Below are 14,819 nucleotides of genomic sequence, written 5' to 3'. Positions count from 1 at the left end.
GTGGGTTACTTTATTCCCGTGAAGAGTGAAGACCTCGTGGTTTCTCGTATCATGGCGTCTCGTGACTAAGCGAAAGTCTCATTGGGGAGCTTTTCCTCGTCCACTCGATCACTTTTAGTCCAAGTTTTCAAGCTTCAACTGTAGTACGCCAGGAAGATTATTTTTATAAAAAAATCCCAAAAGAAAAAGAAATCGTATAAGTTCTTTTATAAAAAGAAGAAAGATTTTGATGAAATAAGTTCTCAGGTATTATTTAATGATTTAGGCTCCTGTTTATTTAACCGATTCGAATTTAAAATTTGAGTTTTGTTATAATAAAAAATTTTCAGAAATAGTCATATTTAATTTTTTTATTACAATAAAAAACTCTAACATAAAGTCACATCTCAACTCAAATTAAAAACTTAAATCAATAAACTAAATGGACCATCAATCTCTAATTAAGTTTATTTTATTTTCTTAATAATTTAAATATAATACCTTAAAATTGACGAGAGAAATTGAACTGATACGCACCTATAATCATGTCATAATATGTAATCTTATGGTTACATGGGGCTTCTTAATGGCAGTAAAAGGAATGTGTGTGTTTGCGGGAATTAAAAGTTATCATACGAATTCAATTACTAATGTCAAATTTCTAATATCCATAGTCCATTTTAGAATACGGAAACCAAATTTACTAAGAAAAATATAATGAATTTTTGTTGTTAGTCCGTTTGTATATGTGGTGTTTGTGTTTGTTCGATTGTTCAATTGTTAAATTTCATTCGTTTTTTTCGTGATTTTTCTGTGAATAATAATTCTAAACTGATTTTCTTCCATTTCAGTTACTCTCTTTCTCTATGTCATTTGATGTATTTCATTTTGTTAATCAAAGCAGAAATTCGAAATTATTGTTTGATTGAAATTAAAAAGGTTATAGAGTTGTTTCTGAATTAGTTTTGGTTATGCTGCCCTTTGATATTATTGTTTGACATTTTGACTCCTGAGAGAAACGACTTCTAGAGTCGCCAAAACCCATCCATGGCATATTGCCTAAATATCTCAAGCTTGAAAAGGCACTAACAATCGAGCACGCATACGGCTCTTTAAATAACCCCTATAATCGATGGAAGAGACTCTGATCGATCGAGACTAAGAGACTTGTAAGACCAAGGTCTCCCACAACACCGTCAAGAACAAACTCAAGTGGGCAGTACACATAACTAAAAATAGAAACTGAGAAGACCACCTCTGTTATTACAATACTGAAACAAAAACAATAAAACAAAACATAAATCTAAAACATTGCCATTATTTGACACCACTATCTACCACAAAATGGAGATGAAAACCTAACACTACAACAAAGACAGCGAGTAGTAAAATAACCCACAGAATCGAAAGAGTCGAGTCGAAAAAAATCTGTACGGAAGCAGATTCATCACATATGAGACCCTACCAAGCCGTCATATAAAAAACAATATATTAAGTTGTATCTAGCAAAATACATTAATAAAATATATTTTCCACCAAAATCATATCATAAAGATGAATTGAAAGAATAAGAACTATGAGATGTCAACAACAAAAAAGAACTTTCCAATGTTAGGTATCCGATTCTCCACTAATAGCATATATCCATGAATCAAATTTAGTTAAAATCACATTAATGAGAAAAGACATACATAGTTGACAAAAGTTAACATGCATTTGACAATTATATGATATGACTTTTCATATCCTTTAATAAAATGATAGAATTCTTGAATAAGTTAAGAATTTAAGTTGTGAGTGAATTTATGTAAGAAAAAAATATCATAATAAAAAAATTAAATTTAAATTTTAAACAAAAAAACACTATAATAAAAAATTTTAATATTAAAAAGGTGGGGAAAACTGACCTGGTAGGAGGCTGTTGGGCCGTTTGCAAAGTGAACAGAATAACCATCCTAACCCTAACCATGAAATAGAACAAGGAAAAAAAAAAGAAAAAAAAAGTTACTAACGAGGCAAAGTTCCAAATCCGCAGGCGATGCAAACAAGAAAGTAGCTACCCAAACCCACACAACTTTCTCCTCGTCTTCTCCGCAACTTTCTCCTCATCTTCTCCGCCCCCATTTCTCTCTCTTTCTCTCCCTCTCGTCTCCAACCAAATTCACACTTTTAACACTTCTCATCCCCAAACCCAACCCCACCTCTCTCTCTCTCTGTGGATCTATGGAATCTGAATCGGAATCTGAACGGATCAGATCCAATCGGATCTCTCTCTCTCTGGATCTGTGGAAGGCAATGGCGTCTCCGTTCCTCGCGAAGGCCACGGTGGGCTCCGCTATCTCATTCTCCTCTTCCATCTCGGCCTCCCTCCCGTGGTGGTTCTCGCACCCCTCCTCTGCGGCATTTCCGCGGCAGCGAGGGATCTCGATCGTTGAAGCCACGATCAGGGAGATCTTCTTGCCGGTGCTCAGCTCCACCATGACAGAGGGAGAGATTGTGTCTTGAGTAAAGTCCGAGGGTAAGGCAAGGGCGTCGTCGTCGTCGAGTCTGACAAGGCCGACATGAACGTTGAGACCTTCTACGACGGCATCCTCGCCACCATTGTCGTCCCCGAGGGTGAGGCCGCCCCCGTCAGTGCCCCTATCAGCCTCCTTGCCGAGACCGAGGATAAAGTCACCGAGGCCAAGGCCAAAGCTGCCACTAATTCTTCCTCCTCCTTCTCCTCTGCTTCCGCTTCAGGTTCTCCCTCTCCTCCGCATTCGACTTTGACAGCAGCTCCAGTAATTTCTCAGCCTTCGCCGCCTCTGCCGACTGCCAAGCCAGCTTCGGACGGACCGAGGAAGATTATGACGAGGCCATATGCGAAGAAATTAGCCAAACAACACAAAGTGGATATTGGATCGGTGGTCGGGACTGGGCCGTTTGGGTGGATTACTGCAGCCGATGTGGAGGCAAAGGCTGGAATTGCGCCCTCCAAGAGCACTATCAGTGCAGCTTCTGCGCCGGCTTCCTAGACGGCGGCGGCTCCTCCGCCTCCCAAAGCTAGTTCGGGTGGTTAGGGTTCTTTGCCGCCTTCACTTCCAGGGTCCACCGTTGTGCCTTTCACGACAATGCAAGCTGCGGTCTCGAAGAACATGGCGGAGAGCCTCTCCATGCCCACTTTCCGCATTTGTTATCCAATCACCACAGATGGATATGAGAAAAATTTGAAAAAGATCATCACGATAAACTCAATCTATATGCCGTGCCATTTTTCTAATAAGCCAAGATTCTGCGAATACAACTAATAATCTTCAAAACCAGACAAATGAAGCTTTTCAAGCTACATCGACAGCACGATCACAATCTAAATTTGACGCAATGCTCGGCCATTTTCAGTCTCAAGAAGAAGTTGCCAAATTATTTCCCTCAAAATCCGACAATTACAATGAACATCGTAATTTCCTTACCTATATTAACCATTATGTTTAAATAACAATAGAATTGTTCGTAGGAACAATATTCATATTTTGTTAGTCAATTTTATTACCATTTTTATTTTCCTTTTATAGGTGCTATTAATGCGTACATTGATTTCAGAGATTATTCCTATATCTGTTGTCATTGTGCTGTTTTATTTTGGTTCAATGAGCGAGCCAAAACAGTAACCTCATTGAATATAATCTTGGTTGCAGAAATGGAAAAATAGCATTGCCCTTCATTAAGAAAACACCTCTTATACTGGATAGATTACTTGATTATCATGGAGGTTCAATAAGTACACATTTCCGTAAAAATATTCGAATATATAATTCTATGTTTGCATTTACGTCATTTGGAGCAATTATATAAACAAATACAAGAAACTCAAGTGGTCCATATATTTTTAAAATAAGTGACAAGTACATCATCTTATAGGATCTTTATTACCAATTAACAACAATCCTCCAAAATTTGCACAATTGTATATATATGACACAGAAAATGAAATTGAAAATTGAATGACCTCATCATTTCAACACGATCATCAATCTGAAAATTTAATACAATTTATAACTAAAAACCTAATAAAAATGCTTGATGATACAAATAAATTAGTTAAACTCTTTCGAATGATAAGAGATCGATATCAACAATGTCATATCCCATCTATGAAATTAAGACTTATAGGTCGAAGAAATACAGATAGCAATCAATATGAACTACCTACTTCAAATGATATAGGTGGTTTAATAGTTGGAGATATTGGTGAATATGATCAAGGAAGAGACATTATAATTCAAGATACAACAGATACTTTACAAAGAATTATAAAATTACATCCATGTTATATGACCCTTCAATATCCTATATTATTTCCCTATGGAAAAGATGGTTACCGAACAAATCTAAGATATAATATGAACAATTCAAGCAACAACTCTACAAGAAAAAGAGTTTCTATGCGAGAATTTTATTGCTATAAATTACAAGAACGAGAAATACAAGGCAATACCCTTTTTTGGGCCGGCAGACTATTCCAATAATATATAGTTGATGCATATGCCTCTATAGAGGAAGATCGACTAGACTATGTTAGGAAAAATCAAAAAAATTTAAAATCAAGGAATTCAAGATGCGATTACCAAAGGAGATACAAATGCACAATACAATAGGAAAAAGAATAATTCTTCCTTCCAGTCATACTGGAAGTCCAAGATATATGATTTAAAATTATCAAGATGCAATGACAATTTGCAGGTACTATGGAAATCCATATTTATTTATAACATTCACATGCAATCTGAAATGACCTGAAATTATTAGAGCTTTAGCAAAAATACCTGGACAAAAAGCAGAAGACAGACCAAATATCATTACAAGAATTTTCAAAATGAAATTAGATCATATTCTATATATTATTAAAAATAAAAAATATTTCAAACAATTATAGCAGGTTAGTTAATTCTTTTCAAATTTATTTAATCTTATGAATAGATAATACAAATAAATTATAATTTCTTACACAATAAAAACTGCAACAAATTATTTTTTAATTTTGTAGATTTGCATGTCGTAGAGTTCTTAAAACGAGGTTTGCCACGTTGTCATTTTCTCTTTTGGCTCCACAATGACGACAAACTGCGTGAATCATGGCAAATAGATAAATTCATTTCTACAGAAATACCTAATCCTAATAACAATTCATTAGAATACAAGATTGTAGCCGAATTTATGATGCATGGACCATGTGGCATAATTAGGCCAAATTCTCCATGCATGAAAAATTCAGAATGTTCAAAAAAGTTTCTAAAACAATTCAAAAATGAAACAACAATTGAAGAAACTGAATTCGTTAATTATAGACGAAGAAATACATCATTTTATATTGAAAGGAAGGTATTAAATTAGATAATAGATTTGTAATTCCATACAATAAAGATTTATGTCTAAAATTTCATGCTCATATCAATGTAGAAATTTGTTCACAATCGATGCTCATAAAGTATTTATTTAAATATTTGACAAAAGGATCAGATAGATTTAGAGCAGTTATAGAAAGACAATATATCTACAGAAAATACTAGAGAAACCACTTATAGAGAAATAAATGAAATAAAAAACTATATTAATTGTAGATATATAGCACCATACGAAGCAATGTAGCGATTATATGAATTCCCAATACATCATAGAAATCCTGTTGTTCAAAGATTATCAATACATTTACCAAGAATGCAAAATATAACATTTGACTCAAATCAACACCTAATTAATATAATAAGACAACCGGGTATTGATAAAATAACTCTTACCGAATGGATGGAAACACATAAACGTGACATCAACGCCAGAAAATTAAGTTATACAGAGTTCCTGACTAAATACGTTTGGAGTAGCAAATACAAATATTGGTCTCCAAGACAAATAAGATATGCAATTGGACGAACTTTCCATGTCCATCCAAGCTCTGGAGAATTATACTATCTAAAACTATTATTAAATCATCAAAGAGGAAAAATAAGTTATGAAGATCTTTGAACAATCAACAATATAAAATATCCAACAAATCAACCAGCATGCTATGCATTGGGCTTATTAGGAGATGACAAGAAATGGGATGAATCAATATTAGAAGCTTCATTTACATCAACAGCACCTCAACTGCGATAGCTATTTGTTATAATTTTATTATTTTGCAATGTAAGTGATCCAATAAAATTCCTTCAAAAACATTAGAAACTTATGACAAACGATATTTTGTACAAAATCAAGGCCTTATTCAATAACCCAAATTTTCAAATACCCGACAATGAATTATATAATTTTGTATTATACGAATTAGAAAAATTATTAAATCTAAATTCATCAACTTTAACACATTTTAATCTACCCCTTCCTACTGAATCACTAATAGATGATCTAAATGATAAACTCTTAAGAGAAAACTTAATTATGACATAAATAAATTAAAAGAAGAAAATACTAGATTAATACAAAATTTAAATCAAGAACAACAATTTATTTACCAATAAATTTTAGAATCATTAAACCAAGGAAAATACAACCTTTTCTTTATTTACGGTCACGGTGGAACTAGAAAAACATATATGTGGAATGCAATTATTACAAAAATCAAATCAAACAATGAAATAATCCTTGTTGTTGCATCTTCTGGAATAGCATCATTATTATTACCTAAAGGAAGAACCGCACATTCAAGATTTAGAATACCACTATCAACAGACAAATTTTCAACCTGTCACATTAAAAAAGGAACACAATTAGCAAAATTAATAAAAAAAAGCATCGCTTTATACTATGGGATGAAGCACCGATGACAAATAAATATTGTTTTGAAGCATTAGACAAAACACTTCAAGATTTAAAAAATAATTTTGAACAACCATTTGGCGGAGTGATAATTGTATTAGGAGGTGATTTTCGACAAATTTTACCAGTTATTCCTACAGGAACAAAAGAACACATAATAGATGCAATCATAAATAAGTCTTACGTATGGCCATATTTTTGAGCTCTAACATTAATGAAAAATATGAGATTAAAACACTATAACATCATAGAAGAAGAAAGAATAGAAATTGCAATATTTTCAGATTGGATATTAAGCATTGGAAATGGAACTGTACAAGGAATAAAAGATCTAGAAAATGAAGATGCTACATGGATAAAAATACCAAACAAATACATATTACACAATCAATCAAATCCAATTGAAAAAATGTCGACATTAATATAACAATTTAAATAATTTCTTTAATAATATTGAATATTTAAAACATCGAGCAATAATAACTCCAAAAAATAAAACAACTGACGATATTAACAATTACATACTATCCTTAGTTCCTAGAGAATTAAAATTTTATTATAGTTATGACACAATTGTATCCTCATGAAAATATAGATGAACTTAACCTATTATACCCTGAAGAATTCTTACACAATCTAAATTTTAATGGAATACCACCACATCAATTAAATCTTAAAGTAGGAATTCCAATAATGTTATTAAGAAATTTAAATCAATCTATTGGATTATGTAATGGTACAAGACTTATTATCACACAATTAACAAACAAAATTATAGAAGGACAGATTATAAACTCAAATAATATTGATGAAAAAGTTTATATCCCAATAATAGAAATGAGTGTACATGAATTTAAATGGCCATTTACATTAAAAAGACGACAATTTTCAGTAAAAATTTGTTACGCAATGACAATAAATAAAAGCCAAGAACAATCATCGGGTAAAATTAGATTATATCTAGAAACTGAAATTTTTACTCATAGACAATTATATGTTGCTTTATCAAGAGCCACAAATCCTAAAGGATTACACATACTAATACATGATTCAATTAATAGATATCCAAATCATGTAAAAAATATTGTGTACAAAGAAATTCTACACAATATTATATAAAAATATAAAATATTGTAAAAAAAATACCAATATTATATTAATAATTTTATTCCATTTAAACCTTCCATTATTATTAAACTAACAACATATATTGCATGAAATTATTGATTCAAATAATTATTTTTCCTTCACAAAAAATAAGCAAAATAATTATACAAATTCATGCATTAAAGCCAAAAGAAATTTATGAAATTATTAGAGCCAAAATTTAGAAATTATGGACAAATAATGAATTAACAATAGAATACTTAATAAATCTACACTGTTTATTGGTCAATGAGGAGGTAATAACCTTTGCAAACACCATATTACATTATTTTAAATTTGGTATTAAATATTATAAAATAAATAACAATTTTATTTTTCCTTTTGCAACATGAAACAATCCAAGCATCCATGAAAACACATGATTCAAGTGTTATCTCTCAAAAAATTAGGAAGTTGGTATATACAATATCAGCAACTTTTTGGTCACTACTGCAATGCTCCAATTTACGCATGCTGTCTTTCATGCCAATTATAGAAAAAACATCTACCATCCTATTCCACACATTTTATTTCACAGAATATTTTGACATCATAAAAATCATCAGCTTTTTATATAATATAAAATTATCTATATATCTATATATAAATATAAATTATTTTAATATCATAAAAATTATTAGCTTTTTCTACAATCTAAAATTATCACCTCCCAAGGAAATTCCCCGTGTACTCTTCATCCACACTCAACTTACTGTTTTTGCAATAGTGTTATGACGCTTTTGCCCTTTTTCTTTCTCCTTCTTCCGTTTGTGCATATAGGATCTATTGGTCTTTTTAATTCTCTTAATGTGATTCGACCATTCCATCCCTCTGTTCTTGCGTTTTTCTTTATTTCTGTCGTGGGTATTTATGTCTATTTACTCTGTTAAGCCCTGGGAGTTTTTATCCTTCGCTTTTGTTCTTCTCCGTCGTTTCTGTCTCACTGTCTCGCTCTTTTATTTTTTATTTTTTATTTTTTTTTATTTGCCTTCATATGCTCATTTCGTTCTTTTCTTTACCTCGATTTTGGTTGCAATCCTGGGGGTTTTCCTCTGTGTTGTTCGTGTGAGGGTCCTTTCGGTGGCCTTTGGAGGAGCGTTTAGAAATTTTATTTTCTTTCTCCTTTGGATTCTGCTGATGTTTTTATTTCTGATTATACGCTATTTTCATTCCTTTTTTTATTTATGTTTCCTACTTTTTGCTTTCTTTGATTACTATTCTTCGCTTCGTTCTTTATCCATTATTAATGAATTATATATTTTTACCCTAATTTTTGTCGCTTATTTTTATTTAGTTATCTTTATAGTTGATATAAAATCTTTTATTTATTATCTTTCTTAAAGAATTTGTTTTTGCAGGTGCTTTATCTACTTTCGTCCCTTTTCTTCTGCTCCATTTCATGCTGCATGTGGATAATGTGAGATTTTTTTTCCCTCTATTTATTATGTTGATGATCTGGACTTTTTAGGTTGTCCTTTGATTTCTTAGATTGATGACTTATTCTGATTTTGTTACGGAGCTATTAAATAAATCAAAGATTTTTTCTTTCTGTATGATTTTTTCTTTTCGTATGATTTTTTCTTTCGTCTTAGTGTCATGTTATATTATCTACAAGTTTCACCAATTTTAGGGCAAAACTTTTTCCCCATTTTTTCGTCCTTTTTTCCAGTTTTTTCGTCCTTTTTTCCCAGTTTTTTCCTTGCTTCTGCCTTTTTCTATTTTCTATGTTGTTAGTACTAAAATTATCTTTAAAGCTGCATCGATTTTATTACTTAATTAATAAATATTGATTCCCCAATTTTTCTCAAATCACACTGTATCAATACGTGTTATATTATTATACGATGTTTACTGTTCATAATAACTTTTCTACTTACTATTTATATATATTAGTGCTGTTGGTTCCATAGATTTATAATACATGTTTTCCTGTACCTGTTCTCCTGCCCGTTCCATTTCATCCTTTATCACTATCCATTTTCCCTCATTACTCCTCATTTACTGCTTCTCTTTTATACTTCTGTGCCTTTGACTGTTTATCTTTTTTACCCATAACCACTCACTCTTTCACTCCACAGTCCATCATTTACTGCTGTTTACTCTTATTTTTCTATCCTTAACTAGCTGTGTTCATTCCTGGTTGGTTAATATCCTACATTTAGCACAATTTTCACACTGATCCAGGTACTGTTAATAACCTCTGCTCCCTTTTTTCTCATGTTATTAGTACTTGATCCCGTGTTATTAATACTTGACGTTGCTTTTCTTCATTGCTTTTATCAACTCATAGCTTTACTGTTTTATCACTATTCAATACAATTAAAATGTTTATTTGCATTTCATCTCTCTCGCATATTATTAATAGTTGCCATTGTCTTTTTTCATTCCTTCTCTCAATCCATCCCTTTACTGTTTTATCATAATTCAATGAAATTGAAATGTTTACTTTTTTCATTCCTTCTCTCAATCCATCCCTTTACTGTTTTATCATAATTCAATGAAATTGAAATGTTTACTTGCATTTTATCTTGCTCCCATCTTATTAATACTTGCTGTTGTCTTTTTTCATTGCTTTTCTCAACCTATGACTTTACTGTTTTATCATTATTCAATGGCATTGAAATGTTTATTTGCATTTTATTCAATTTTTGGCAATATGTTTAAGCATATCACTTCAATTTAAATATTTCACTTCTACTTTTTTTTCATATTTCTTTAATTTTTTTCCCTCTATCTTTTTTTCCTTCCTCTCCTTTCCCTTATTTGTAAACTGCTCATGCATACTCAGTCCACTATTTTGACAAGTGTTATGTCGATTTTGTCACTTTTCCTCTTCTTCTTCTATTTGTGGGCGATGGACCTGTTGATTTTTTAGATTCCCCTAATGTGTTTGGATGATTCTATTCCCATCCTGTTAGCTTTTTCTCATATGCTCTTTTCCAGTCATCTTTGTTTTCCTTTTTCCTCCTTTTTATCTTCGCTTAACCTATATTTTTTACTTTACTTTTGTTTTGTATATGTTCTCTATTTGGAAAAGGATTCTCATTTTTTTCATCTTTTATTTATTCACTTGGTATTTCTTGAATCATTTCATATCTTACTTCAATTGATTATTTTTTCTCAAATATACATTATAATGCACCTTTTTTGTGCCCTTTTTCTATTTTTGTTGATTTCCATTGCTTTAGATATTAACACAACAGCTTTTCTTTAAATACCATCCCTTACTATTACTAATGCTAAGTATATTAACGAATTATATTAATTTTAGTATTACTTATTTATCCTTCTTTACATTTTTTTTCCTATGTACTTATACTATTATATTAATACGTAATGCTACTGCCTAAGGTTAATTAAAATTTACTGTGATGAACAAAAATTAGCAATCTATTCTTATTTTATCCTTAACTACATAAATAAATGATTTCTAGATATTTGATTTTTTTTCCTTCTTTTAGTAAATTTTTTCTATATAATAATGTGGTAACTTATTTTGGTTTTTAAAATCGATTATTATTGTCATTACTATCTAAAACAATGATATAAAAAAAATTGGGGCATTCACATTTTCGTACTTTTTTTCCCTTCTTCTTTCTCTAATCAAGCTTTATTTTGCTTTTTTTGTTCTTTAAAAAATACATATATATATTTATATATTTTATTTCGTTTTTGTTTCCTTTTTCTTTGTTCCTATTTGATCTCTTTATTTATTTGTCCACTACCTCATTTATTTATATTTATTGTTTGAAATTGTTTACAATCTACTGCTTTACATTCTTATTGCTGTATCCTTTTGTCAACATGCACATTTTCTTATCTCATCTTTTCCACTCAGAATCCTATTCACAATGCTTGAGATATCTCTAAGAACTTTCAATCATATACTTTTAATGATTATTGTTGAAAATGAATATCATAATTTCCCATAACAATATTAATATTTGTTATTTATTTTCTTTTCTATATGCTAAAATAAAATTTCCTTATATAACTAATTGATATCAGTACTGTATAAAGATTAAGAAATGTTCCTTTCAAAAGTATTAAAAAACATTGATAATCATTATTTATTTTCTTCTGTATTTTATAATTTGATAGTTATAATCTATTAAGATCTTTGCCTATTTATTTGTTAATTGCATATGTGCATATACATTGGCAATAATGATTATATTGAATTTTCAAATGCTCGAATTCATTTGATTCGTCCAAAAACTGCACTGCCTATTTCCTTTGCAACTTAATCTTTGTTCACCTTTTGTTTTTCTTTCTTAATCTCAAACTTTTTATCAATTTTCTCTTTCTTACCTTCATTCGTCTTACTATTTCTATCATGCCCATGCAACTGCTCCCATCAAAGAAATGCAATTATGTAAAAAATTATTTCTCAATCTCATTCATCGTCTTTATTATGACTATTATTATCAATCATCAATCTTTGTTCCTACTATAATTTGATTATATATATAATCATCAATGTTTTTACCATTTCTATAATCATCAATCTTTTTTCCATCTCCTTAATTTTTTTTTCCCTCTATCTAGTCTTACATAGAAGGCGGGCCTTGGCACCGTGGTGGGAGCGCTTGCGTTTGCACCCGGGGTCCAAGGTTCGAATCCCAGAAACGGCCTCTCCTTCAGGGGTAAGGCCGCGTACATATGGGATTGAACTTTCTCCTGAGCCTGTCATAGTACGGGAGCCTCTTTAGTACTAGATTTCGCCTTTTTATCTATTCTTACATAAATAATCATCAATCTTTGTTCCTATTATAATTTGATTATGTAATTTACTACAGACAACTTTTAATTTGTCTAGCCATCTTCTAAGAAACTCAAGGTATACAAATGCATATGTCAATTCACTTATTTATGTAGGTTTTGTTGATAAACTTAATTTATCAATTGTTGCTACCTTATTATTTAATTTTGTATCATAGCATACATTTTAGATTTCTATTCTCATATTCTCATATTCATGTTGATATTATCTAATTTAGCTATTAACAAATATTGATATATACTTTATTTATCATACATTACTGAAAATACATAATATCCAAGCAACAATTACTACATAAAAATATTATGTCATTCATAATCTCTTAATTTTTTCCTCTTGAATTCTCTTGATTATTTATTTATCTATTATACCATTTATAAATTTTTTTTATAATCAAGCATTGTGATAGAAAATTTTTAATCTATTTGTTTATATATGAAGCAGGAAGCCGAATATAGCCAAATACAAATATCAATTCATCTCCTTATACATAATTTGTTTCTAACCTTACTACATATATTACTCATATTTTATTGCTCTCTTTTGTATATGATCGTATCTACATTTATTAATCTTACATTCACATTATTGTACATACATTATTATTACATGAATATTTTTTTATTAATTTATTCAGAATAAATTATGATTCCGAGGAAGTAATCTCATGCATTCTTACAATCATATCCATATATACTGTTATTTGTATTTGCTGAATAAGTGATCCGGGTACTATTATTTGGGAAGTATACTTTATTATAATCCCCTCCTTTCTTTTAGATAAAGAAAAATTCAAACACTTATTTATAGATTATTACTCATACTTTTAATCCATATATGCCCAAACCTACCTTACACTATACTGTTACTAAGGATGCGTCGTAACCTTCAAATATCACTTTTTGGCCTTTAAATGACAAGGTAAGGAATAGTATAAGAGTGGCTCGGTCATCAATAGGCCTCTCCTTATTCATTCTATAAGACAATTGCGAATCAGCAATCCAACAAAAAGACTTAAAAGCTTCTTTATCAAACTTTCCCCTTTTCATAATAATAAAATAAGCATCAAAGCCCAGCAAATCCAACCTATATAAACAGCTCCTTTCAACCCCCATAAAATATAGTGTTCATAATTTACAAAGTAATTCCATCATTAAAATAGCAATTAACTAAATAATATAAGAATACATATACAATACATGGCTTTAAAATCTTTGATTAATATCTTTGATCAACAATGAAATAACAATTTACATAGACAATTTCAATCTTGATTAATATTTGATGAATAAATAACGCTTCAATATTTTTTAATCTAAAACAAAAAAATAAACTATAATTTCCAAACATTGGGTCAAAAACAATATTTTCATATTTTCTCACTTTTTAAATAATCTTATACTATAATTAAAAAATGAATAAGACAACAATAAGAGAAAAAAAAAAACACTTAGAATTGAACCAACCTCCACATCATATTACTTTAGAAATTTATCAACATTTTAATCAGACAGTTCATAAATATCCAAATTATATTAATGAACACATGTATTAAATAATGATCTTTCTTTGTCAATCATTAGGAAAAATGACAACACCAATCTGTGCATTAAAACCAAATGAAATTTATCAAACTATTAGGGCATGAATTTGCAGATTATGGACAAACAGTGACTTAGCAACATGACGTTTAATAAGCGTTGACTGTCTTTTAGTCGATGAAGAGGTAATACCTATTGCAAACACTATATTATAGCATGTTTGATATTATATAATATTATAAAATAAATAACATTCTCATATTTTTTTTATCTACAGCACGAGGCAATTCAAAGATCAATTCGAGCACGTGATTCCGACATCATTTCTCAAAAAATTCAACTAGGCAATGTATACGACATCAGCAACTTTTTTGTCACAGAAAACAAGCCAACATACAAAGTCGTTCCACATCCTGCAATGTTACAATTTGCACGTGCAACAGTTTTTCTCCCAGTTACAGAAGAAGCGCTTCACATTCCATTCCACAGGTTTTATTTCACTGAATTCGATCAGCTTCAACATAGAATCCAAACAACCAAAATTTTAACCGATAATATAAACTATCTTCTCCAAAAAA

At 30.4% G+C, this 14,819-nt stretch overlaps 1 pseudogene; it reads left to right on the top strand.

Moving 5' to 3' along the window:
* The first annotated feature begins 2,274 nt into the window (after positions 1–2,274).
* LOC112093343 lies at positions 2,275–3,266 on the top strand (annotated as a pseudogene).
* Positions 3,267–14,819: the final 11,553 nt, after the last annotated feature.

This window comes from Morus notabilis, unplaced genomic scaffold, assembly GCF_000414095.1.
Source record: "Morus notabilis unplaced genomic scaffold, ASM41409v2 Scaffold1198, whole genome shotgun sequence".
In the NCBI taxonomy this organism is placed as follows: Eukaryota; Viridiplantae; Streptophyta; class Magnoliopsida; order Rosales; family Moraceae; genus Morus; species Morus notabilis.
This window is presented reverse-complemented; position numbering and strand designations above follow the sequence as displayed.